General features: G+C 41.6%; 1 protein-coding gene across 8 annotated transcripts in view; it reads right to left on the bottom strand.

Annotated features, from left to right (window-relative positions):
* Window positions 1-25,018, bottom strand: part of CDC42EP3 (CDC42 effector protein 3) — a 28,397-nt gene extending 3,379 nt beyond the window's left edge. The window contains exons 1-2 of one of the 8 annotated variants that reach the window (XM_075496099.1): window positions 24,831-25,018; window positions 376-407 (exon numbers count right to left, since the gene is read on the bottom strand). The gene's annotated coding sequence lies outside the window, so the exon portion shown is untranslated. Of the gene's footprint in view, window positions 1-375; window positions 408-4,243; window positions 4,262-15,487; window positions 15,506-24,301; window positions 24,558-24,830 lie in introns of those variants that run through there. The other 7 variants (XM_075496097.1, XM_075496096.1, XM_075496100.1 and 4 more) reach the window with 7 other exon arrangements.
* Window positions 25,019-26,151: the final 1,133 nt, after the last annotated feature.

Below are 26,151 nucleotides of genomic sequence, written 5' to 3'. Positions count from 1 at the left end.
TTAAGCATTTTCACAAATCCTTTAACCTCAGTAATTAGTTCCTACAGTGGGGTACTTAACTGTGCATCACAAGGGGAGCTGGGAATCTAGCCAGGTTAGTATTTTGGTTTTTTGACTCCCACCAGATATCTACTGCACTTCAGATATTGTTGAAAAGCCCTCCCCCAAAAAGTATAACAGATATAAACAGATGAACACTGTCATACACAATAAGCTCAATGTTCTATAAGTTATGAGGACACTTTATACTTTTAAGCTCAATTTTGAAAATATATTTGATTGCATCAATCAGTTAAAAGCACTTCAAAGCTTCCTTCTACACAACAAAATGGTAATTCATTAGGATCTACAGAATACTAGATTCACATTACATACCAAAACTCCACCAGCTTAACTCCATGTCAGTACTGTAAGATACAAAAGTAAATCCTAAATAAGATCTCTACTTATGCCACACCCATGGCAACAGAACTGAGTAAACTCTGTTACCTTTCAGTTTTAGACTGGAAAATTCACTGCATTGTTCCCCCCCCAATTATCATTCTACCCAAGCAACCCATTTAGCTAAACAAAATTTCCTCAACTCTAAAGAGAAGACTATTTTTAGCAAACGAAGCCAAATGGTGAGGTTGTTTTATGTTTATCTAGTGAACTCAGCTCTATCTCACTTCTCAGGAGTAACAGGCAGAATTCCACCTGGTTCAAATTCCTCATTCTTTCGGATCTTTTAATCTGGAATGAATGGCAATGTAGTGTCAATGTGGTCCAAAGTCATGTCTGTTGGTCACTAGTTTAAAAAATGAAAGACAATTCCTAGTTCATTCAAAGCTTTCATGGCTTCCACCAGTTTGGATGTGTATCAAAGACGATTATCACCAAACTCCACAAGAAGATTTCAAAGAAACCTGAAGGACACAATGAAACATCTGAACATCAAGAAATACTAAAATCAAGTGTAAAATAACTTTTAATATAAAAAATCCATTTTGACACACAAGAACACCACTGTATTTTATTTAGCTCATAGCTCAGGGGGGAAAAAAAATGCAAAAACCCAAAATAGAGCAAACTTTTGGGCATCCAGATCTCCTTTAGTTCTTGCACTATGAGAGCGCCCCAGTAAGGGGCAGTGTAAAACCACACTACCTCAGAGGATGCTGCAAGAGACTCTGGTCCCAGGAATTATAATCCCTCTCAATACAGCAGTCCCTGTATTTGTGAAGGCCTTGGCTTCCATTTGGCCATTGCAAGAGGCTTTACATTTGAAGAGAAGAACTTTCACAATTACTTGCTTACTGCAAGCATCGTTTGCTCTGCTGAAAACAAAAGCTACCATTCCTGCAGATTTCACTAGCTACTCTATTGAAAAATCTGCAAATTACACCTTGTAAATAAAAGATAGGGGTTCCCTCCTCAATGGACAGGCTTTCCACATAACAGCATAACAGGCTTCAGAGCAACTGTACTTTGTTTCTGCATACCTATCCTCTTTGTCAACTACTGCCCAAAGGAGCACAGATTTTAAGCTACTTTGAACAGCTGAAATATATCATAAATCCAGAAATACTCACTTAGGAGTAACAACAGTATTTTAGGCTATTTAATTTACAATTAAATAAGGAAGAACCTATATCAATATATAACATTTGGCTTTAAAAAGGTAGTTCTGTTAATAAGGAAAAAAATAAAAATCCAACTTTGGCAAATGAAGAAAGGCTTAACGAGACTAAGCCTCCAGCTCAACTCCTGCAAAACTAAAAAAAAAATAGCCCACAAAATTTTCACAATAACCTTACATTACACACTCCCTGCATTCAGCAAGATTTAATGAAATCACTGGTACACACAGGCTAAGAGAAGGGGACAGAACACACCCCAATCTCGATACCAGGCCACACAGTAAAGTTCACCTTGTCTTAAAATGAGACCTGTTTCTGATCTTGCTGCTAAAAGAGTCTCTGTTTTGACTAATTTCAACTTAGTAATTAAGTGAATGTATAGCCAAACTGGAAAGCTGAATGAGAAATTATCAGAAAACCAAATGCATAACCAAAAGTCCACAGTTCCAGGCTGCCAGCCTACAGTAGACCACCTCAATTTAGGAGAAAAACAACATGAAAGGGTTTTTCTTCCAGCTGAAGAGATATCCCTCTCCTAACAAGATCCAAGCATGAGCCAAGCCAGAGAAACTTCAGCCCAGTGAAAATTAAAAGTTTTAGTTTGGCTGTAACACTTGCTCATTTTCATTCCTATCACTTCACACTCTCATATAAGTGTTTTGCTTGGTAACAAAGACTAATATTTTCAGAGGCACTTCTCAATCTGCTTTGCGAACCTTCTGTCCACTCAGCAATCATCACCTTCCACACAGCTCAGTTTTCCATGGATGCCTCAGTTTATTCCACAGTCTTTTTTAAAAGGACAGACTATCAGCAAATCTCTTAACAGCTAAGCTTACAAAGCCAGAGACAAACAAGGGTCAAGGTGCAAAATTTTATTTGTGCACAAATCCCAAGAGACCTAGATCCTTAAGCAGTGTCCTAGGCAAAGAAATGATAGAAAGAAACTCCTGTTTCCACACAGCAGGACCAGAAGCAAGTGTGCACTGCAGGAAGCCCATGGGCTTTCTTTCTACAGGACAATCCCTTGCAAGGGCTCTGCCTTACACATCATTGGCTAGAAGCACGTGAACTTTAGAGAAACCCATTTCCAAAGCATCATTTAAAATAACATTGAATTATCCTGTGGAGCAAGTCACTAGGAGAAAACAGAGGCTGTACATTATTTCAATATCCAAATGAGAATACAGTAACACAGCAAAAGACAGATACAAACTGTGCAATAAGCTGCTGCAACTTTTCTACGCAATGAAACATCTGCAAGCATAGAATTAGGCTTTAGGGGTTCATTTTAGGTTTTAGCTACCAGTAGCTTTCAGCGCCACAAACAAACTGTTGAGAACATCCTTGTCAATGCTGATATTTTCACTATGCCTGAAACAACATCAGTGCAAACCATGTTTTTATTGTTTTTGTAACAGGGGCTTGAACTCGTGTAGTCACAATTCCTGAATGTGGGTAAAACAAAGTCCCAGTATAACCAAGTCTTCAGGTACAAGAAAAGCAGCAGATAATGCACCATAGAGCTTACCTCTCACATTCCTGTGGACTTAGATGTCTGTATCAACTGAAGCCTCTGAAGAGGAGAGGCCACAAGTCTGTCCACTTCTAGACCAGGCCACCAGTGAGCCTCTGCTTATAGAGCCACCACCTTCTGAGTAGCTTTAACCAAATCAGGTGGTAACACTTCTCCCTCCAGATTGTTCATCTAAATTTACCTTGTTTATAAGAGGCTCAGCCTTTGAATTCATCTGTATTAAAGTCAACTTCCCTGATCAGATTAGAAGTCCTCGCCCCTTTGTTACTCCCTCCATCAAAGAATTTGCACCTTTCTGATTAAAGCTACAGATTTAATTACTTTATAAAAACAATCAGGCTAATCACTTGTCAGTTCAACTAATTTTCTCAAACTGCACTCAACCTACTTTCCTAGATCAAATCTAACCTATTTTATGCCATTGTCACATACACTTTTTAAAAAATGAAGGAAAAGAAAGCCCCAATCCTTCCCACAGCTACAGAAACACAGGTCAAGAGAGGACCCTGTGATGCAGTTCATTCATTTCTCCATCCTCCTGCAAAGATCCAGATGCCTTCTGCTAGTCCTGGAAGGTGTTTGTTCACCCTCCTCTTAAAATTCCCTACAGGTGCATACTGCACACATTAATTTACTTCACAGAGGCTAGTCATCAGAGAAGATGCACCTAAAGTCTCCCCTGCTCCAATCTGGGCCCTGATGAATACAGTTCGTTGTTTTATGCATTCTACATCTCCTTTAAACCTTTTCTTCTTCAGATTAAACGATGCAAATATTTCAACCTTTCAACACAGGTCATGTTTTCTGGAGCTCAGATAGCCTCCCCCAACCTCCTTTGCTGGTATTCCTCCCCTTGGCTCAAATCTTTCTTTAAATATACCCAAAAGCAAACACAATATTCAAGCTGAGATGTCAATTTCTCTCTTAATAGTGTCTGCATTTTTCTTTCAGCATCACAACACTGTTGGCTTATGTTTAGTTTGTGGTCCACTAAAAACCTAGCTCCTTTAGTGAAGAACTGTTGTCTAGCCAGTTATTCTACATCTTGTTCTTGACTATGCCCCTGTAGCAAAGCCTCCATACTCACTGCATTGCATTCTATTCATTTCAAACACTTCAAATGGTCAGGATCACTTTGCATTTTAATCTTGGCCTCTACAGCGTACAGGTTTAGCATCATCTGCAGATGTAATAAGCGTACATTCAAATAATTTATAAAAATACTGTGTAGTAACAGAGATGGAAGATAGCCCTGCAGTGTTCCACCTGATGTATCTTTCCAGATGAATAGTGGCTAAATACTCCAAGGTACTGCTACTTGAAGTAGCTTGAATTCTTGAAGCAATTGTCTGCTCAGGGGTAAGTAAGGAAATGTGAATATGCTTCATAATACAGATTTATTAATGAATGACAAGGAAAGCCTGGAAAACTTCAGCTATACACTAGCTGGGGAGAAATATTTTTTTTTTTTAAAGCAAAGTAATTAATTCATTATCAGTCATCTTTGGAAGGAAAAGTGAGAGGGAAATGTAAGAAAAATCATATAAGGATACATTTTCATCTCCCTTGCTATAAACACTTTTTCCCACGTAAATCAAAGATAAATAGTACACTAGCTGTGAGCAGTCCACATACAGTGTCTTTCTCTCCAGGTATCTTCCATTTCTCCAGCACCCTTCTCTTTTTCCCTGCCAAAACCTAGGTTCATGAATGAAGAAAACACACATTCCTGAAATTATTTTTAATTGTTGATTGCTTTAAATCTTGCCACCTTTCCCTGCATAGTACCCTTTCAAATGGATCAAGCTGGAGTGAATCACATTAACCAGGGAACACCTTCAACTTTAAACCATTAAAGTACTTGTGCATTATATTGAAATGAAGGAGGTATTTCACATATTTAAGAGTTTTCATTTTAGCCTGTAAGAAAAAGAAATAAAGGAAAGCCAACCTGGGGGGTGGTGGGGAATATCATTTTCACAGTTCATTATATCTTTCGAACAGTTGTACCAGCACAGCAGGAAGGAGCTGCTGAAGTTACCTAATTTGGGGCTGCTGTCTAATTTGAGCAACTGGCCCCAGTCTCCAGTTATTATTTTGTTCTGTATCAGTCTGTGATATTACAGAGGCCCTTTATCAACCAGTAATCTTCATCCCTATTAAGGTACTTGAACACTAACCAACTTAAACGTTTCTCAGTCATCCTTTTTGATCGAAGTGAACAGGGGGAATTCCTCATGTGGTGATGGTGGGGGAGTAATTTTAAGCCTTCAAATACCTCTGTCTCTCTCTCTCTCTCCTTTGAACCCTCTCCAGTTTTCCAACATCCTTTTCAGAGCGGATCATAATTAGTGACAACATTTCAATATCGTTCTCCCTAACAGCATATGCAGAGATAAAAATCACTTCTTTCTTCCCATCATTGCTGCCTTGTTTATAAACAAGATCATATTTCTGCTTTTATCCTCACCATCTTACAACAGGAAATTTCCTGTATTTACAGGGTAGCATTATATTACAAACCATTTAAGAGTTCTTGTGCTGGTATAACAAAAACGTGTTCTCCAAGCAGAATAAACTATATTGGCAAAAGTAGAAATTTGTTATCACTGCCACTTCTTAATTCAGAGTGGACATCCCCATTCTGTTTTTTAGGATGAAAATACACATATATTCATTTAATCAACAAATTTTGTCAGCATAGCCAATACTGGTGCTCATATTACACTGTTTGTCCAGTAAGACTCTATTCCTTGGGGGGGACGGGACAGGGGACCCACAAAAAAAACCAGCTTTCCAAGCTATTGCTCTCCAGCAAGTAAGCTGGATTTATTTTCTTCAGGATAAAAAGCAAGGCATACCTCAGAAAGAGAAAACATTTTATGTGAATGTGCTTAAGCTGTCAATCGATAAATCAGTTGAGATTTCTCCATCTTCCTCATCAATATACTTCCTCACCAATCTCCATCACCTGCAAATTTGTACCACAACAATTTTACACTTATTTGCAGGCTGCTCATAAAAATACTATGCAGCCCAATGCTGTATAAAAAGATCTCTGCATTATTTATTATTTCAATAGAAATACATCCCTCTCTGATGCTGACTTCTTTCTGACATTTACTCTGAGATTCTAAATGTTTTTAATACGTGCTTTGTTGACACTGCAGCGGACTAATGTTTTAAAAATCTGGCTGTGATGCAATATTAAGTCAAATGCCTTACAGAGTCTGTTTTTGCAGCTACGCTTTTGACCACTCATCAGAATGTCTTAAATAATTCCCATTTTTTTCATCAAGCAAATTTTTTTTCACGTTCCAACAGGTTTCTGTCACAGCTTTATTTCAGCTTTGAAAAGTTAGCATCTTTTCTAGAATAATATAAACCTTTTTTCTTCTCTTCTCCAGAGACAGACATTTAATGAGCTCACTGTATTCTGTTGTTTGGCTCCATGGACTGAAACAGGTCCCTCTTTATTACCTTCTTCTTGGCTTTGTTGGCTGGTACATTCATACATACGGATTTAATACTATATAGTTCAGTTTTATCATTGGCTTTCAAAAATTGGGTGAGTGCAAGACCATGCAGATTTAGGCATACGTACATGTCAGTACAAAGTCGAGCACCTTAACTCATGCAGCCGGTGAAGGCGAGGTTATGCTACGTCAGACAGACTGTGCACTGAAACACAGTCACACGTTTCCTCCTACAAAGCCAGCAGACCAGATGAGCAAACAGCCAAGGACCATAAACTCATAAGCCACAAGATGGAGAGGCTTAAAAACTTGTCCATCAGTTCTGTTAGACCAAAGGAAAATGACTGTGAAATGGGGCAGAAAAACCACCCTATAACCTGAGCCCATGGGCCACCTAAAAGACTGAGTAACTGCTCTGGTTGAAATCTCATCTGCTGAGGGAGAAGAAAGGAACAGTTTTTAGCCAAAGCAGCTCCCTGATGCAGCTCAACGCATGTTCACGTAAATGCTGGTATTGCCGATGGAAGAACTTGGGAAGATGTGGATTGAGGCAGGCAGTACTGCCCCTTTTGATGTCAGCCAGCACTCATATCCGTTTAAGTGGATTACAAATCCACACCCTTTGTAATTCTGAGCAGGTTAGCATAGATGGCTTTCTCTTTTGACACAGAGGGTGTAGTTCCCCAACCCCGCTCTGTGCTCAGAGCTGGTTTAAGAAGTTCCCACCCTGGATTCCTCACTCCTCGCTGCTGGTTCCCGGTTCTGCACTGCAGTTCCTTGTACCCTCCGTGGGCAGGCAGACCTACAAGCCACACTGCAAACCAGTCACAGCAGCAATTCTCCCCACTGACTCAGTTTACAGTAAAGGCTTACCAACAGCTGCAGTGTGACTGATGGCAACGCTTTAAGAGAGTTCAAGCCCAATATAACTGTTGCTGTCAGAAAGGCATTCTCCCCTTCCCCCCTACCGTGTGCACACACTTGACCCCTTTAAGCCAGTTCAGCACACTGAACTGGGTGAAAACTAACTAGGAAAGGTGTGTAAGATGACAATGCCAGGAGTGAGACTGCTACTTTCAGCTGCAACAAGTCACTTGAATAGCTCTGCTACCTCATGAAACATCACTCCTAGAGAGAAAGGAGTTCTGGCAGAAGGGATGGGCAGTTCTTAACCAACTCTTCTGCAAGAAAAAATGTCCATGGAATTACATCCAGATTTTATTCAGTTCTGATGCAAAAATGGTTTGGTAGCTCCACTAACTTCTGCCTTAGCATTTCCGAAGTAGCTGTCATGTTGAAATGAAGTTTTTCCAGCTATAGTTAAGAGCTTATTATTACTATTTTTTAAAAAAAGATCCTTAGTTTAACATTTTCTTAACTGGTAGCTCCTGACGATAGGCAATCTAAAATGAAAGCATTCCACCCAAAAAAATCCCCCTATCCTGAACTCCCTACCTCCAATTCTCAAATACCCTTCATCTCTTAAGTCAAATATTCTTTATCATCTCCTTGAAACACACAAGTGACATAGGCATATTATAATCACCAGTTCTCCTATTCAATTCTCAAAGCATTTCACTTGAAAGAAATATTTACCATCTTGAAGTGGCTGATAAACTAGGTTTAAAACAAACTTGAAGGCCAGAGAGCCCTCTATATGCAAAGGCTAACAACGAGGTAGAGGTACAAAGCTACAGAAAAATATAAATTTGCACAGGACTTCTTTGTTTTATTACATAGAAAAAGGATGAATCCTCTGCTCTGTTGCAGTTCTGCCTCCTTCAGAGAGTTGAATGGTCATCAAGATGAGATCAAAGAGCATGGGGTTGGGGTAGATGGAAGAAAGTAAATTCTTCAATGGATTACAAAAATATTCACTGAATTTGTTTTTTGGTCCAACTCATGCCTTCTTTAAGGAATGGGGATGAAATCATGGAGTAAATAGGACTTCTAAAATTTTGTTATCTATATGCAATTCGAAGTAGATTGTTAATACAACTAAAGTAACTGTTTTATCACCCTTATATGAAACAAAAGGAAAAAAATAGAAATTACATCTTCACTGTGAGTTTCAGCTATACTCCTAACAAAACAACTCCACTATTTGAAGCCACCATTTGAGCAGAGGTAAGAATCTGGAGGAATAAGTGACAACTGAAAGACATGTCACACTCTGGTTCTGCTCCGCAGCATGTCAGTGACACCTGCGACATGCCCCAGCTGATAGGGATGCATCACGCTGGACAGCAGCGCAGGGGTCTCCACTTCCTCCTGAAATCTCTTTGCGACAGATGCTCAGTTCTATTAACTTGAGTTGCTTGTAGTAAATTGATCAGACTTCTTTTTTCTGGAATATATCAAGTAGTATCAGAGTGCATTCACTCTCTGTGCCAAGAGTTGTTTTCACATACTGCTCTTAAAACCAGGCAGAGTTAATCAGTTTAATTTGAAAGAAATTAATATACTCAGCACTTGCACAGAGGTATACTGTCTGAATATTCAGAGTGGCACAGTGGCAATTCAGTACTAAAGCTAGTTTACTGATTAGCAGCTGATATTTCTTTCAAATTCTAAACCCCATGTATTTAATCAAACTGTCTGAAATACTGCTGCCTCAAATCTCACTAAAGCTACCTTCTCAACACTCGGGGTTTTACTTCAGCCAGTACCTCAGCACCTATCTTCCCATTACTGCAGCCATATTTCAAAAGATAAGCACAGCTCTAAGACACAGCTTAAGCCAAATGGTGAGTGAGATGACAGCATCTGTATATAGAGCACACTGGACCTCGAGCTTGCATGTGCAGGCAACATGACAGAATAATTAAATGGGTCAGGGAAACGTGCTGTATCCAATGAACCCAAGCAGACCTAATGTACTGCAAGTCAAGTCCTGCCCTTTGCAGCTTTCTGGAAAAGCATTTTGCAAACGCTCTTGTTCTCTCTGCACTCTGCAGGGGCTCCTGCTCAGAACTTTGTCTTGAGACTGCAAGAGAACATAAATCCCTCTGTTTAAAGGTCAATATTTCAAAGTGCTCCAAAATGGACATTTTGTTTTTAGAAGTAGCGTCAAGGGAAAGAGTATTGGCGGCAAAAAGAAAACTTCTAGTAGGCAGTCACATTAGGGTAATGTAATCATGACTCATGCTCCTCACCCATTTCCTGACTAGGGCTGTGCATGATCAAAAGAAAGCCAGCCACAGTAATGCTGCTGCTCGTTAATGTTAGCTAGCCTGAAAGGATTACAGACTACCAGAAAACAAACTCGTTGCAGAGTATCCTATTTAAAGCCTGGCATAAATCGACACTGACAAACACAGTGGCGTAATACCATACTCAACCAAAACAACAACAACTTGCCTTTGTTGCAAGAAACAAGTTACAACTTTTTATGATGAGTTCTCCTATCGGAACAAACCCTCTCATGCACCTTAAAACACTGTAAATCCGTATGGTGTGTGGGGGGAATATCCAATTGCTAATTAGTCTCTAAGGAAGTGCAAGATACATGGCCCTTTTCAAGGGCATCACAGCAAACTCAGACTGCTATAAAACAACTACCACCTCCCCAGAAAGGCTGTAAAAGAACACACACACACACGCCAAAGCACGAGCTGGCCTAAGTGGATGACACCTTATAAGAAAGGCACTGCAAGAGGCAATTTCTGTCTCGGTGTTCAATCCTGTTGGGCAGCCCGAGCGAAGCGTGTGCTTAATAATGCAAATTGGTGCTCATTGGTATAAAGAGTTCTTCAGTAGAAAACAAATTTCAGATCCTTGTTGGGACCTTAGTCACGCTTAATTTGTTCCAAAACCCACATTAATGAAAACCCCAAAATTAATCAGATATTTCAAGAGAAACTAGACTAGACTTTAGGTAACACAGATGACAACACCCAGCTGCACCTCTTTGCAGCCCTCACAGGCCAAAGAGGGATGAGTCGACTCTTCTCCCTCCCTCCTGCCTCAGGAGCAAAGCCCTGCCTTTGCAGGTCCCTTTCACTCCCCTTTACAAATGCCAACTAGCTGCTAAACATGCTCCTCAGCACCAGTGACCCTGTTCCTTATGTGACTTCTGAGAAGGGAGATCTAAGGGGTGAGAGAGCCTGAAGTTGACCATTAAATACACATAACCCACTGCCAAAACCATTGTCCATAGAATTAAGACTGATCAGCAGTGGCACTGCACTTCCAGGATATTGAGGAGACCTATTGTGCTGGTTTTGGCTGGAAAAGAGTTAATTTTCTTTATAGTACCTAGTATGGGACTATGTTTTGGATTTGTGCTGAAAACAGTGTTGATAATACACTGATGTTTCAGTGTTGCTAAGTAATGTTTACACTACTCAAGGACTTTTCGGCTTCCCATGCTCTGCCAGGTGCACAAAAAGTTGGGAGGGGGCACAGCTGGGACAGCTGACCCCAACTGGCCAAAGGGCTATTCCACACCATATGATGTCATGCTCAGTATATAAAGCTGGGGAAGAAGGAAAGGGGGGACATTTGGAGTGATGGCGTTTGTCTTCCCAAGTAACCGTTACACATGATGGAGCCCTGCTTTCCTGGAGATGGCCGAACACCTGCCTGCCCATGGGAAGGAGGGAATGAATTCCTTGCTTTGCTTGTGCACACAGCTTTTGCTTTACCTGTTAAACTGACTTTATCTCAACCCACGAGTTTTCTCACTTTTAGTCTTCTGATTCTCTCCCCCATCCCACGGGGGGGTGGGGGGGTGTGTGTGAGCGAGCGGCTGTGTGGTACTTAATTGCCAACTGGGGCTAAACCACAACACCTATACCAGATGTCTGACAGCCAAATTTCACCCAAATTAAACAACAACCTGGCTTTTCAGTAAAACCTCAGCTTGCCCCTTAGAAATCTCAAACATTTTTGCCCCTCACATGATGCAGAGTACTGGGGCATAGGTAGGAGAAACAGTTGCACAAGGCAAAAGTTATGTTTAGGTCTGGCTAAGCCAACACCAGCTAAATATACTAAGCCTATGCTTTATCTAGGTTTGCACTAATTACTTCAGAGTTGAGAGAAGCTCATTCTGAAACAGAGCAGACATATAGCAAGGCCTTACTCTGCATTGTGACACTTGCTGCTAGACTGTTATAACTCTGTTTGGTCATTGCATGTCTTATTTATACAACTCTAACAGCACATAAATGAGGTGCAGGAATCCCTTTGGGCATGAATGCACCTCTCTTGACCAAGAATGAGCTGTTACCACATGCTGCAAGTTGTTCATGTACAAATTCATACAGCTGGTATGGAAGGCAGTGGGGTGTAGGCAGACAAATAAAAGAACATAATTCAGGGACCTACTTTCCTGTGTAAAGTGCACATTTATTTACTTAATCCTTTAATAAGTAGGTAAGATGAACTTCTGCCTTTACTGAAGGCTATTTAAAGCAAATTTCTAATGGCTCTTGCAAGCTCCAGGGAGTCAGAATTCAACTCATGGGAGGAGTGATATGTTGCTTAGTGTGGTTTACCATCCTTTGGAAATTTAAGGAGAGGTGACACATTGTAGAGCCCAGGACAGACACCTGCAATGCTGACAAAAACCTCTACTCAAACACTTCGGGGGGGAAAAACAAAACAAAACAACAACAAAAAAAACACCACCCACCAAAACCAAACAAACCAACCCACAACAGCTATGACAAAAAACCCACCAACTCAGAAAAAAACAACGTAAAGATGGTCAGAATCCATGCCACAGGACTAAGTGGCCAGGTATTCCTCATCTCTCCTTAGTGTAGGCAAGGGGAGCAGAAATTGAGGTCAATTTCATTGTCCTGAGTGCAAATCCAAACCACACCCAGAAAAAAAATATCCCCCATATAATACTGTAACAATGCATCAGGACTGCATTAATTTAAGGCACAGTGTAGCACACTCTTCTCTTGTAAAAGTCCATACTGTTTCTTTTAACAGAGATAGCCTCTGTAGAAACACGGGGAAGCAACGCACTTCAGCTCCCTGAATTACAGGAGAGCACATGGCCAACAGAGACACTACACTCAAGAAATTTAAGAGGGAACTTGCATCCAAGGAGGGCATCAACATCTCAGTGTTGCTGCTTCAGTACTGGACAGGAAGAAGTTAATGGATAACGTAGGGCCTATTCCACAGACTCTCTGGATATAACTCATACGGGAAGGAACAGAAATATCATAACCAAAATACATTGAAACACAGTCCCACCAAAAGGCATGTACAGTAACTTCTAGAAGGAAGATGATATTACCAAACTGGCATTCCTTCTTTTCCTCTGTACGTGGGCGCTACCTGGATTCACCAGAGGTATGCTCCTTCTCGCTGCAGAAGCAGCAGGGCAGCATACTTGGGCTCCGAGGAAGGAGCCTAAGGAAATCCTTACTGGAGGAAATCGTTAAATTGTTCACCAACAGCTATAAAGATCCATGTTAGAAATAGTTCATCAACACCCTTATTGCTATAGTCCTATGCTTCTTAAGTTAAACCACATCCTTGGGGAAAATGGAATTTTGTTGTCGTTTTGTTTACGTTCTCTCAGGACACTAAGTATGGGTTATCCTGCAATAATTCCAATTAAATATATCTATTTTCTTAAACAAAAATCCTGCCACAGACACTGCTGTTAAACTCTTGCTATTCCTGAAAAGATCATAATCCATTCACTTTAGAGAACAAAAGCGGGAACGCAGAGACAATTTAGCATGGGAAGAGAGGAAAGACCCAAACAACAATGAAAAGAAAAAATCTGCACCTAATCAGTACACCAAAACTCTCCAAATACAACACATTAGCAGCTTGCAGTAGAACAGTTAACTTTTAATAGTCACCAGGATCCCAAGTTAGTGGCTGCTGATTAAGAAAGTTCACACCTCCCAAAGCGAGTGTTTCAGACTGTCTGAAACAAGGCAGGCAGTTTCACCCAGGGTGCCAACAACGGCTGAAAGAGCATTACATCTCAAAGCAAAATCTCAATTAGAAAAAAAAAAAATTGTGAATACCTGAAAAATCCAGAGAGACTCTTAATCTGACTTGCATTTTGGCTGTTACGTTCCCAGTGACTTATTATCCAACAAGACGAACTGAGTGCTGCTTTACAACTTGATTAAGCCTAATAATGAAACTCCCTTCACACCTCTTGCTATACACCTTTCTTGTGCAGGAGAAGATATAGAAAATTTTCTTATGTGTTTTTCCAGACACTGAAATATTCTTCTTGGGCTTTCCATTGAAAGGCTGTCATTTACTAGGCACCTGGAAATCGCCATTTGCTCCTTGGTCATACTTAAGCATTCATGCCCTTGGAAGAGTGCAACAAAGAGTTTACTGCTTTCAGGACGGAAGATTGTGCTCAGAAACAGTAACGACAGTTTTGCAGGTCAGAAGAGATAATCAGCTGAACCTGATCCTCCTGTGCTGTAGGCACAAGGGACTACTGCAATTCCCTGCTGCATAAGAGGGCATTGACAAGGGTCCAGTAAGGAAGGTCCAGTAATTCTGTATTTGGCCATCACCATGCCCAGTCCCAGTAGCCACAAATCCGGGAGGATGCCACTAAACAAAAGAGGGTTTCAGAAGAGCCATAAGATTGATACTATCACTTATGTTTGCTAGACTGAAGCCAGACAAAGGAAGGCAAGAAAGAAAACGTACCTTTTTGTAACAGCAAGAACAATTTACCAAGGCTTGTGGTGGATTCTTTATTATTTGGATTTTTATTAGAAAAAAAAAAAATTCTAAAACCTGCCTATTGTCTAATTCAAACAATTCAGGCAGAGCCAGGAGTCATACTGACACAGAACTGCGTAACATTTCAGGAAAGGGCTACAGCTTGTTATAGACAGGTTCCCAATGGTCTGTTCTGGCTTTTATCATTCTAGATATGAACAGTACTTTTCCCTAAATACGTGACATTTCTCTTAAGAATTAAATATTTTGGAAAGCATTTTTATCTAGGGAAAGCCATACTAAATTTTTAGTCTTTTTGTCCACAAATTATGTTTTCTTGGCCATCAAGATGATTATGAAGGTTGCGAGGGCAAATCTCAGGGAAGTTATCAAAATAGAGCTCTCATCCAAACTGTTGTGTTTGGAAAGTTCTTGTCTTTCAACACAAAATAGAAAAAAACCCCATAGATATCTATGTTTGACACTACTTCAAATCCTGCATGGAGAACTGAATAAATTCTTTCCTGTCAAATTGCCATGAACAGTTTGAGACCTGTAAGCTTTAAAAGCTGTTTCTCCTCTGACGCTGTGCAAGCAGAAGGGCACACATTTCACAGTAACTTAGCCTATTCAAAGTGAACAAGGAAAACTAAACATTTTAAAGTACAACTTTCTAACAAGGGTATCTCAAATCCATGACTAAGCAGAATCCCGTGTCCAACTTCAGATACTCATTTTTGAAGAAAAGCACAATGAAAAAATGAGATGTGGCTTCATTCACTTTTAGTCATGAGAAATTGAGATAGTTCTTGAATTTGACAATACTCTGTAACTATAATTTCTTTTTAAGCCACTTCTATATATTGTTACTGCTGTAAAACTCGACTTTGGGACCACATTTGTACTTTCATGATAGTAACTCAAGAACTGCAAACTTTGAAATTCAGAAATCCCAGTAACTACTGACAGCTACCTCATCAGATGCACTGAAAGAACGCACTGAAAGAACACACTGAATCAGAGCACCTGAAAAATTATCTATTACCATTTCAGACAAGGATCTTTAACGTGCACACATACATAGAGACAGCTGCTCCTACTTCCGCAGATACCACACTGTTTTATTACACAGAACATACACACAATTTCTTAGATGATGCCTTTTTGACAGGTCCACCTACCCTTCATATGTCTTGGAAGCTTCCATTTTAAAGCTTGTTTTCAGAGTTGTTTATAAATATCAGACTGCCATTCAAGCCAACATTTTCTATCCTTCATCTGCAGCAATCTGTATATGTTTGTTGACTGGGAGGATTAGAAAGAGGTGGGAGAATTTTAACAGAAGTTGTTAAACTGTTTCTCTAATGAGACAAAACAAAGTTATGTATTTCTACTCCCCTGCTCCACTGTAATGCCCTTTACTCCTATGCATACACCACCCATCAAAATCCACAGCCTAGCTAAAAAGTTCTGGCACTTCTGTACTTTTAAAGCTAGTCCTGACATTCCAATTTGTATCTGGGAATGTGTCTTTTCCTGTCACCGTGAATTACCAGGATGGTCAATTTTAAGGTGTTTTAATTATATAATTTTTGCAAGATTCAGTATCTTAGTGTCTGCCTGCTAAAGTCTTCCAAAATCCCCTCTCTATTAAAAATACTGCCCCTCCTGCTTACATTGCTCTATCCCCACAAACAACTCGGCAGGAAGGAATAACCATCAACCCAAATTCAGGAAGGACAGAACCTCTGCATAAGAACTAGGCATGTTGAACCAGGAGATGGGAGGACAGTGGAAGTAGGGAAGGGATTGACCCTTATGCACAGATGCAAGGGAGGAAGACGTGAGCAGGCTTGATGCAGGAAAATTAGCTGGAATTTAGCAACAGGAGTTACTTTAATGTTTAGATTGCTCATTTGGGTATTGAAGCCTGCTTCTTTCCTCACAGATTTTTCAGTTTTATGCAGATTATATTTTTGTATTTTCAGAGATTACTTGAATACACTTAAAGATTTACATTTCAATGGATATACTGTTCTTACCAAAGGCAGGGTCAAAAAGCTTCCAACTTCTCTGTTGTTGCTTCATTAGATGCTACTCCTGTCTCTTCCTCCTATAAGGTTATCAGCATATCCCAGCAATCCAACTGCTATACCATGCCACAAAATACCTTATTTACAATGCATATTCCTCTGCCAAAGTAGAGGCAGCGTTGTAGTCTCAAGGTAAAATAACTACTGCAACTAAAAGTGAAGTTAATTCTCAGACAAAAATCTGAAACCTGTCTGCAGCATAAACTACTTGATTGTTCATCGCTTTTGTTTGAAGAGGTGGGTTTTATTTTTGTCCTCACAAATTCCTTTAGGCACTCCTACAGATTCCTAACCTACTTGGGCTCTTGCTGTTGTAACTTTTCTTCTTTGGGACTAGAAATATGTATTTTTAAGAGAGCTGTACAGCCTACTCTGCCATAAAATTAATGACTTTGTTGTCTTTGCTGTTGACCTTAGTGGATCTTATCTAAAAGACTCTGGAGACTGAGATGAGTATTCATCATGCCTGAGGGTGCATATAGACAAAACCAGAAGAAATATAGCCTCCCTCCCCACTAAAATCATACTGTGCAAGTGGGCAAGGGACATACAGGAACAGAGCAGCTACCATACAAATTACTGGTCTGCTCAGTCCACTATCTTGTTCCTAATAACAGATTTTTCTATTCAGTCTGTATGACTTCTCTTACCACTAATTACTTTGCATATCATCAATAAGAAGCAAGTTAGAGCAGATATCATAACATTAACAATCCAACCTTTTCATTTAAGGCTTTCTTCAAACTGACTAGATTCTACCATTTACTTCTAGGCAAGATGACCAAACTGAGCAATGTATTACTATAAATTTGCATTACTGTAGCATCAGAAGCCGTAATCACAAGCCAGGTATCTAGTATATTAAGAGTTATGCAGACATAAAATGACAACAACAAAATCTCACAGAAGACAGTTCTTCAGTTGTTGCATCTTTTGGGGCAGGGAATACTGTTAGCGTTGTAACAGAACTGTAACTGTGGTGAGCATCACCTTCCTCTTCTTTCATCTTTCCACTCCAAGTGTTTGGATTGAAGTAAAATACAATTCTGTATGCCATATATACAGTCTATGCGTGGATACACTGCTCCATTCTTTACCTTCACATTCCCATCTGGTTTTTAAACATCCAAGCAGAAAAGACCCCAGATACACTGCATCTTACCCTCTTCTGAACTGTGGTTATTCTTCCAAGGCCATCTGCTAGAGAGCCCCGAGCAAGCAAAGAACCGGCTTAAACTTGATGAAGAGCAGTAATCTTTTGTATCTGGAGCAGCAACATGTGAGCTGCATCTGACATGCAGGACAATCAATGGCACTACTCTTTCCTTGTCCCTCTTTCACTCGCCATGTAGCTCTCCTACTGTTCAAGTCTTCCTTAAATTGGGGTAACCCCTAACATTATTTGTAGGAGCCACCCATCCTTAAAAGAAGGAAACACCAAAGGCTACACAGCCACATACCATCCTCCAAATGAACACAGACAAGTCATGCAAAAGCTGAAGAAAAGTGCCTTTGCAAGGACCACAGCACTGGGGAGAAATGATACGGCTGGACTTTACATCGAACTACAAAAGGCAGAACCTGCATTTTCTTTTTCCTTCACCCTCACTGTGGCACACGCAGCTTTTAGTGGCAGAGATGCTTTTGTTTTTAATCTTTGTGATTACAGAAACATGTACTCTCAAAGAACCAATGAGTCACTTTAATGCTTCAAATGACAGGGAGCTTATGAAATTAAACTATCATTTGAAATTAAACTATCATTTGAAATTAAACTATCATTTGAAATCTGAACATTGAGAAGATTGGCCTAACCATTCTCTGGGGACAAATTTTAACCAAACTGAAACTATGCTTTAGTTCCCAAAAGACAGTTTATCAAATAATCCAAAAATAAAGGCCACAAAGTAATACTGATGACCGTTCCCCAACAGAATTCATCATTAAAAGCAGTGGCAAGAGTGCCTGAACAAGATGCTGTTCCTTAACGGCGGTCTGCCACATTGAAGACAGGATATTTATGGTGTGCATCTTGAGCACAGAAAAGGGGAGAAAAAAAGCAAACCAAAACATTCACCTTAATCTCCATCACATCTTGGACTAGTCTTTGCCTGAGTTTCAGATCTAATTTACCCAATCTCATAAATAAACAGAAGTAAAGTCAAACTAAATCAAAGTATAAACCAAATCATATTAACTGAGGCAAAAAGGTAAAGTTAGAGGTTTCTAGAAAATACTTAGACCTTCATGAAAAAGATATATGCAAACACACATGATTTAGGCTTTACTTAACTAGAACTAGAAGTACACATAGAAGGAAGAAAGAATGGAACTTGTTTCTGATCACAATATCTTGATGAATACAATTTAAAAGGTTAGATTTAGTAAATATTACAATCAAGAGGAACATTCAAAAATTGTTCTGGTATCACAAGGATTTTTTTTTAAGGTTCTAAATTACTGAAGTATTGATTTTGGTAAAATTGAAAAGCTTTCTTGATGAGAAGAATCCATTAGTGCTGTCATACACTTCTTGGCAATATAAACGAAATAAGGGAAAAAAATAAACAAAAAGGCAAGAATGTAAATATAGGGAAGAATACCCAGCAACACTGGTGTTACATTCCTGTACATCACCTGGTACTAGCGCACCACTCAAGCACTAGAAAAACCAAGCAAGCAAAAAAATGGTCTACGACACCGGAGCTGACCCACTCGTACGGCTAGAGAAAACCACCGTCTTAAAAGTCAAAAAGGAGCTTTACTAGAATAGGAGAAACAGAGGAAGTGTTTATGAAAGCAACAAGATCCATCAGCCTCTTCTTCAGTAAAGACTTAAGCCTCAAGTCTTGTCTACCATCTCTTTCCTGCTTCTTCTTTGCTTCCTGCTGAAGATTTGAAACAATATTACTCATACCCTTACAGGTATCAGGGTTTCTCCTTGTGAAGATCATGACAGAGAGCTCTGCTGGCTAGAAAGCTAGTTTCACAACCTGTTTGGAGAAATGCTTCATAGATGCTGACTGTGGTGGCAGCAAAGGACCTTTGATCTTCCTTGCAGAGTATCACTGAGAATTCTGAACCCCATAATTAGAAATATCATACGTGGAAAACTAAGGTTGCAAAGTCAAAGAATGCAAAGTTAGAAAATCCCAAGTGTACATTACTTGTGCAACCATTATTCGCTTCCTTCACCATCTGCATTACAATGTTGCCCAGCACCACCCCAAAGGGCTATGACAGAGCAGGACCTTCAGCTTTAGCCCAGAATTTCAAACAGATCCTCTCTTTTTGTTACTTCTCACCTCATTCACCCCACATACTCTTTGAGGCAAGAGGGCTATGAGAAATAATGTGACCATAATGCACTTATACATGCATCACCGTTTTCTACAGCCATTTTCCAACTTACGGATACTTGCTTTTGCAAGCATAACAGGCTTTAGGTTTTTGGGTTTGTCTGACTTTACTGTTATACTGTACAGACTTTTTAAAAACTTAACGGGGGGGGGGGGAGATTTCAGACTAACAGTTTGCTTTTATTTACTATTTTTATGGTAGTGTCTAATATTCTAATATGAAAAAAAAATTTGGAATGAAGACTCAACACCTGTTTCCTTTGTTGAAGGCAAATACAAATATTCAGATACACATAAAATTTCTACAGCAAAACAGTGAGAACCAGACTTGAAACATCTGGTATTTCAAAGGGACAGAATTTAAAAAAAAAAAAAAAAAAAAACAAAAAACCAAAAAACACATACACCAAGCCCTACATTTTAGACTTTCCCAGCAAAGACATGAAGAAGTATTTATTTTTAGAAAGTTCTCTACAGATGACTTAAAAATAAGAATTAATTGCCATCTAAATGCATCTAAACAACTTTGCAGAGACCTGACTAAGCAAGTCACACCTAGTTGCAGTGACCACAACTCGTCATCAGTACTTGTATCTCTACAGAAAGTCAGCTGCTGTTTGCATGTAACCACAGAAAAGTTCACTTAGCTCATTCAGAATGAACCCCAGCACAGTAACTCACTATATCAGTCCATTTAATTTCTTATCTAACTTGTTCCCTGTTGACCTTTATGATAGAAATCAAAGAAGTGTATCAGACTTGGTGAGCTTTCTTCTATTATTCAGTGCAAGTAAACAACATTAATGCAACATTTACTTAGTTAAGTTGTATGTTGTCCCACACATAGTGGGGGTTGAAACCCTTAATGTGGCTCCTCGGCATTCATGAGACACTAGTCATCGAGTTTTAAGAGTATTGCGCAACTTGCATAATTTCAAAGGTAAGTATAACAGTATTTCAAATTACTTTCGCTAAACATACATTTCAGTAAAATGGTCTCACATAAAAAGCTACTATGGCCATGAAGATACGATTTAGTTCGAGTATTCAACTATCACTTTCACATTTTCAGAGCTTTAGGTATTAAACTGTGCTGTTAAATTGTAGGCTCAGCCTGTAAATGGCCTGCAAATGGCTTCTCTCCCCCCTTTAAAAAAAGAAAACAAAACACAAAACAAAAAGGAGTAAAACATTCAACAGTTCACTAGCCTCTCAGAAGAAAAATCTCACAGTTGCTTTCAAAAATTATTAACTAACTGTGCTCTTGTGGACTTAACTAGTGGCAGAACCATAAGACAAACATTTGTTTCTACACCTGACTTTTCCATAAAAGTCAATGAAACCCAAGTAAAGGTATAAATATATCTTGTCACCCTGGCCAACTCTGTCCATTTATAATCATCTCATTTTATCTTGGCAGTGTGTTTTCTGAAGCTTTACTGTGTCTTGATTTAACCCTTAAAGTATGAAGAAGCTAGTCATCTTGTCAGCCAGTTCCAGCTGCTCCTGTGACACTCATCTCACCAGCAGTCACCATGCTGGATCAGTATCTTTGCTCAATAACATTATGAATGTAAATACAGAACGTTGTAAAATATTATAACCAATGCTTATCTTCATGAATGTCATCCAGAAATCTTTCTTATTTAACATAACGCTAGAAATAGATCTCTCCTTCAGCATGAACTTTACCTGAGCTTGTACTTGGTAGTTGCACCTCATTCTGCCATCCTGTTTCACACAAAACCCTCCCCTATATAGGTGGTGCTTCAAAGCTGCTCTCACGGCTCTACCCAGACACATCCATCAGTACCAGCTAGCTGCTTTCACTAGCTAGTAACTGGTCTGCTTTGCAGTGAGAAGAAATCATTTAAAAACAGTCCTCCATCCAACACCTGAATACAATTCTCCCTACATCCCCATTTAAGTTCAGACTTGAGTTTATTTGGGAAATTCACCTTGCTATCACACAAAAAAACAAACCAACCAACCAACCACAGGATATACCTTCAGACCACTGCCACCCCTGTAAGCGCTGTACCCATGGGGCTACCACGTCTCTGCAGCGTGGCTATTAGGCACAGACCACCCAATTAGTTCAGTTTTACCACTGAGGAGGGAGAGGCAGCCAGTTCTCCCCGAGACGGTTCAAATCTTGAGAAAATATATTTACTCTGCCTTGATCATGATAAGGGGGGGGAGGGGGAAGTAAAGACATGATGCTTTTTCTTTGTTTTGTGGGTTGTTTGGTTTTGGGTTGGTTTTTTTTCCCCAAAAAAAGTAACATTTGTATGCAGGAGGGTGAAAGCCTGTGGTGTTTTACATCATTATGAAAGGCCAGAACAGGCACCAGGTGACCTGATCCACAGCAATTCTGTCAGTGAGGGTGAGGAACAGGAGGAAGAACTGGTCAGAGCATGGCTGAGCCTCGGGGACTCAGCCTCGCTGGCAAGAAGCGAAGGAGAACTTGATGGCAGATTCTGCATGGCAGAGGGAAATTTCTTTTTAAGTGCCAGTTCCCTCTCCTACCCCAAATTATGTCTCAAGACTTGGGCAGAGGACCAGAATTTCTTCTATAAGAAGTCATCTAGCTTAGAAGACTATAAACTAAAGCAGCATACCTAATTACGAAAAGCTGAGAGCAAAACATGTTTTGCCATGAACCATAGCTTTCTTTGGTTGCAGTAAAGCTGATATAAGTGGTTTGGAACAGTTTTAGACGCCTCTTTGAAGTCAATGTGACATTTAGCCACAGCAGTCAAATAGGGATGGTGTGGAGCCACGCTGCCCCAGGGAAAGAGTGGCTCTGGGCTGCCTCTTAGGTGATATCCATCTCTTCCCTTTCCAAAATTCACCCAGGCCACCTCCTGGTGATTCTGGCTGGCTTTACCGATCACAGAGGAGAGGCAGAACCACAGAGGTTGTTTCTGCAGCCTGGTTTTCACTTCTGTGGATGCACAAGGTGCTCCCAAGAGAACAGTAACTGTGATTATCTTTAATCTAAGGAGGAGATAGGCCCCATTGTTTCCTTCCCAGATACCGTTGGCTTATGCTGAGGCCAGGAAAAATTGTTCCTTTCAGTACTATCCTACCGACCAAAGAACCTGCTCAGTTCCTCTCCTCTGCATGCTGTAATAAAAAACAAATGTTAAAAGAAAGGAGTGCCCTGAACATAGGAGTTTTCTCTTACTTTTCTGAATGCTTCTGCTGAAAGACTATTTTTAACATGCCGTAGAGCTAAAGCAAATCTTAACGCTAACACTAAAAAAAGACTGGACCCTTTCAGTACAAGAAACTTTAAAAATAAATCCTTGTGACAGTAATCGCCTGCTGATACATGCTTTTATGTTTAGCCAGCTGCTAAAGATGCCACATCTGTCACTTCTTGCTTCCACAAATGTGCTTTCCTTTTCTGTAGGGAAGGAGAAAATTCTGCTCCTGGAATTGCACTGAGTATCATGATGCCTTTTTTGGTATCTCTGTCATTCCCCCTAAACATCTGAACCACAGCACATGGATTATAAGATTTCTGGTACTGTGTGTCTTAAGAATTGCTCAGCTTTAGATTTTCATACCTTAAAGCCTCTGATTTTTTTCCCTATACTTTGCTGAACAATGTTACATATTTATAACCTATATGTAACTGAAAGTAATGGTCTACACATGCGTAATTTCACTCCCGGGAGCTCTCCTTGCCTCCCTCCCCCAAGTATTTTTCAAAGGAAAGTACGAGATCAGGATCACGTTTGTTACATCAAACACTTCGTAATAAGCCCTCTTCCTATTTTTAAAGCGTAACAACAATCTACAGTGATGCAAGTCCCAAATTAATTACTTCCTCTATTTTGGTCTCTTTTTAATTTCAACTGAAAATTAATCAAGTCCCTCTTATTAATCTACCGCCCGCATTTCTTCCTCAGCAACCCAATCCAAATTCTTATTTGACTTTCCGACTCGACCTCTCTGTCCGACAACCAGCACCACACCGGGCCGTTGCCTTTCTCCCCAGCCCGGTATTTGCCCTAGGCCTAGGTGCAGCCCCGGCCCCGGCACGTTGAAGCGCACGGTTATTTTTAAACCTTGCGGAAAGGCGCAGCAAAAGGGGATATCCCGCACAAAAAATGCCCGCGCTGTTTCGGGGCGATGTAGGTACGCCTTCTGCCTCCCAGACAGGGCATAAAATCAGGTATGTCAAACTAGGCAGGGAAGAAAACCGAAACCGGTTATAGGGGCGAATTTCAGTGATGTAGAAACACCCCGAGACGGTCTTAGCAACGCGATTGCTCCGGCATAAATCCCCCAGGCAGCCAAACACGAGTATTAATGGATACTCTCCCAAGCCACCCCGAAATGCCTCCCCTCTCGCCCAAGCTCCCTCCCTGCCCCCCGAGCGGGCGCGGTGCGGCACCGCCGCCGCTCCATGGGGAAGAGGGGCCGTGCCGGGCCCCTCGCCGCCGCCGCCCCCCGGCCCCGGCCGCGCAGCCCGCTCCACTCCGCTCCGCGCCCCGCTCCGCGCACACGCCGCCCCCGCTCCCCGACTTACGGCGCGGCCGGCCGCTCCCCCGCCGCTCCTCCCTCCCTCCCTAGCTACCTCCCTCCCGCCGGTGCGGAGCCGGGAAGGCAGCGCGGCCGCACCTCCGCGACTCGGGGCGAGCGCGGCACCTGTGAGCGCCTGCCAGTGCGCGGGCGGGCGGCGGCGGCGGCGGCGCCCCGTGTCCCGGGGGCGCGGCGCGGGGCCGCGGGCGGCGAGCGGGAGCCGCGGGGAGGCGGCGCTGCCGGCGGGGCTGCGGGCGGGGAGGGCGGGCTGCAGGGAAATCCTGGCACCGCGGAGCGCCGCCTGGGAGGCGGGCAGGGCAGGGGAGGCGAGGCGGGTAACAGCCACAGTAACAATAAAGGGGGTGGTCCCCCCTTTTCTTTTGAGCTCGTTACGGGGAGCGCCGGGAGGCCCCCCCACCCCGGCAGTGCCCCGCTGCAGCCCTCGGGTGGGCAGCCCCCCCCGCCCCCGAGCACAGCCACCTGGGCGAGGTGCTTAAAAGCTGACGATTTTTCACCCAAACCCTCTTCCCCCTCACCTCCTCGACGCCCCGGTCCGTCAGGGGTGAGGCTTTCGGCCCGCTTTCCGCAGCAGCGCCCGCCGCCCTCATTCATTCTGTCTTTCCTCCATTATTTGCGCGGTTCTAAGGAGCGCTCAGGCTTTCCTGATTTCACGGGCTGCGAGCTGCAGGTAAACGGCAAACACTGCGAGAGCTGCCGAGGCGCGGGGGCGTCTCCCCCCGCCCAGCGGCGAGGCCGGAGCGGGGCAGCGGCGCGGAGCTGCTGCGCGGAGCATCCAGCATCGCCTCCGCGGCACCCGCCGGGGCCAAGAGCCCTTTAACGACAGATTTAAGGGCACCTGCCCGTCTGTTTTATACAAGTGAAACTGCCTTGCCCAGAACGTGAAAGGGCTCAAGGCCGGGAAGCCCATAAATACTGAGCTGATGTTCAATTTTTTTACAAGTTCCTTGGTTAATCCAGATAGAGACCCCGGTATTGTTTCACTTCTCCCAGTGACATCCTCCCAGAGGTTTCTGTTGGCAGGTACCTGAACTCAACGCTTCGCGTCTGACAGTTTTACCAAAGGGTCATTTTTCAAAATGTTACGTTTGGCACTGCCATACAAGCACTGCATGTGCATTTATTGAAATACTAAGTGTGGTACAGACCTTACCCAGGCTAAGGTATTTTTATAAATATTTGCATAATTTTCATTACATATGGCATTTTTAAATAAGCGTAAACAGTGGATGCATTGTCTATAAATGTATACTTAGTTTAAAATATGTTCACATACCCACATCTGGGTGAGAGAGTTTTCCCCTTTGCTCTCTTTGCATTGTTAGCATTGGAGCGCTTTAGTCCTAAAGCACTTTACTACAGGGCAATTGTATTTTCTTTTCTGTAAATACAATGCCCAAATTCGGAGAACATTTTCATTTCAAGGTGTCGAGACTGTAATATTCAGCATGCCCGCAGACTCCTGTGCCCTTACACATACAGGGTGATGTCTCTGGGCAGGAAACATCATGTCATACACAGCAGTTTATACACTGATCCTGCTATCTGAAATAAAACTTACGCAGAAAATACTGCCCTTTCACATGAAATTTCTCACTGCTGAAGTATTTTCAAGTCTATGAAAATCCTTTTAGCCATTTGATTTACATAACATGATTTTTTTAAAAAAACAAGCCCTCCATATGTCAGTTTAACAGCTGAGGGTGAAGTTGCTTGCTCCGTTGGAGCAAGAGCTTCGTGCAAACAGTCCTTCCCCTCGCCGGCGTGCAGCCCCCAGCTGGGAGCAGGCACGGACCGAGCAGGTGGTTGGAGGGAACGGCCCCGCCGCTGCCCAAGGGA

The sequence above is a fragment of the Mycteria americana genome, chromosome 3 (assembly GCF_035582795.1).
Source record: "Mycteria americana isolate JAX WOST 10 ecotype Jacksonville Zoo and Gardens chromosome 3, USCA_MyAme_1.0, whole genome shotgun sequence".
Taxonomy (NCBI): domain Eukaryota; kingdom Metazoa; phylum Chordata; class Aves; order Ciconiiformes; family Ciconiidae; genus Mycteria; species Mycteria americana.
The sequence above is the reverse complement of the archived record's forward strand: the minus strand, read 5'-3'. Positions and strand labels throughout refer to the sequence as shown.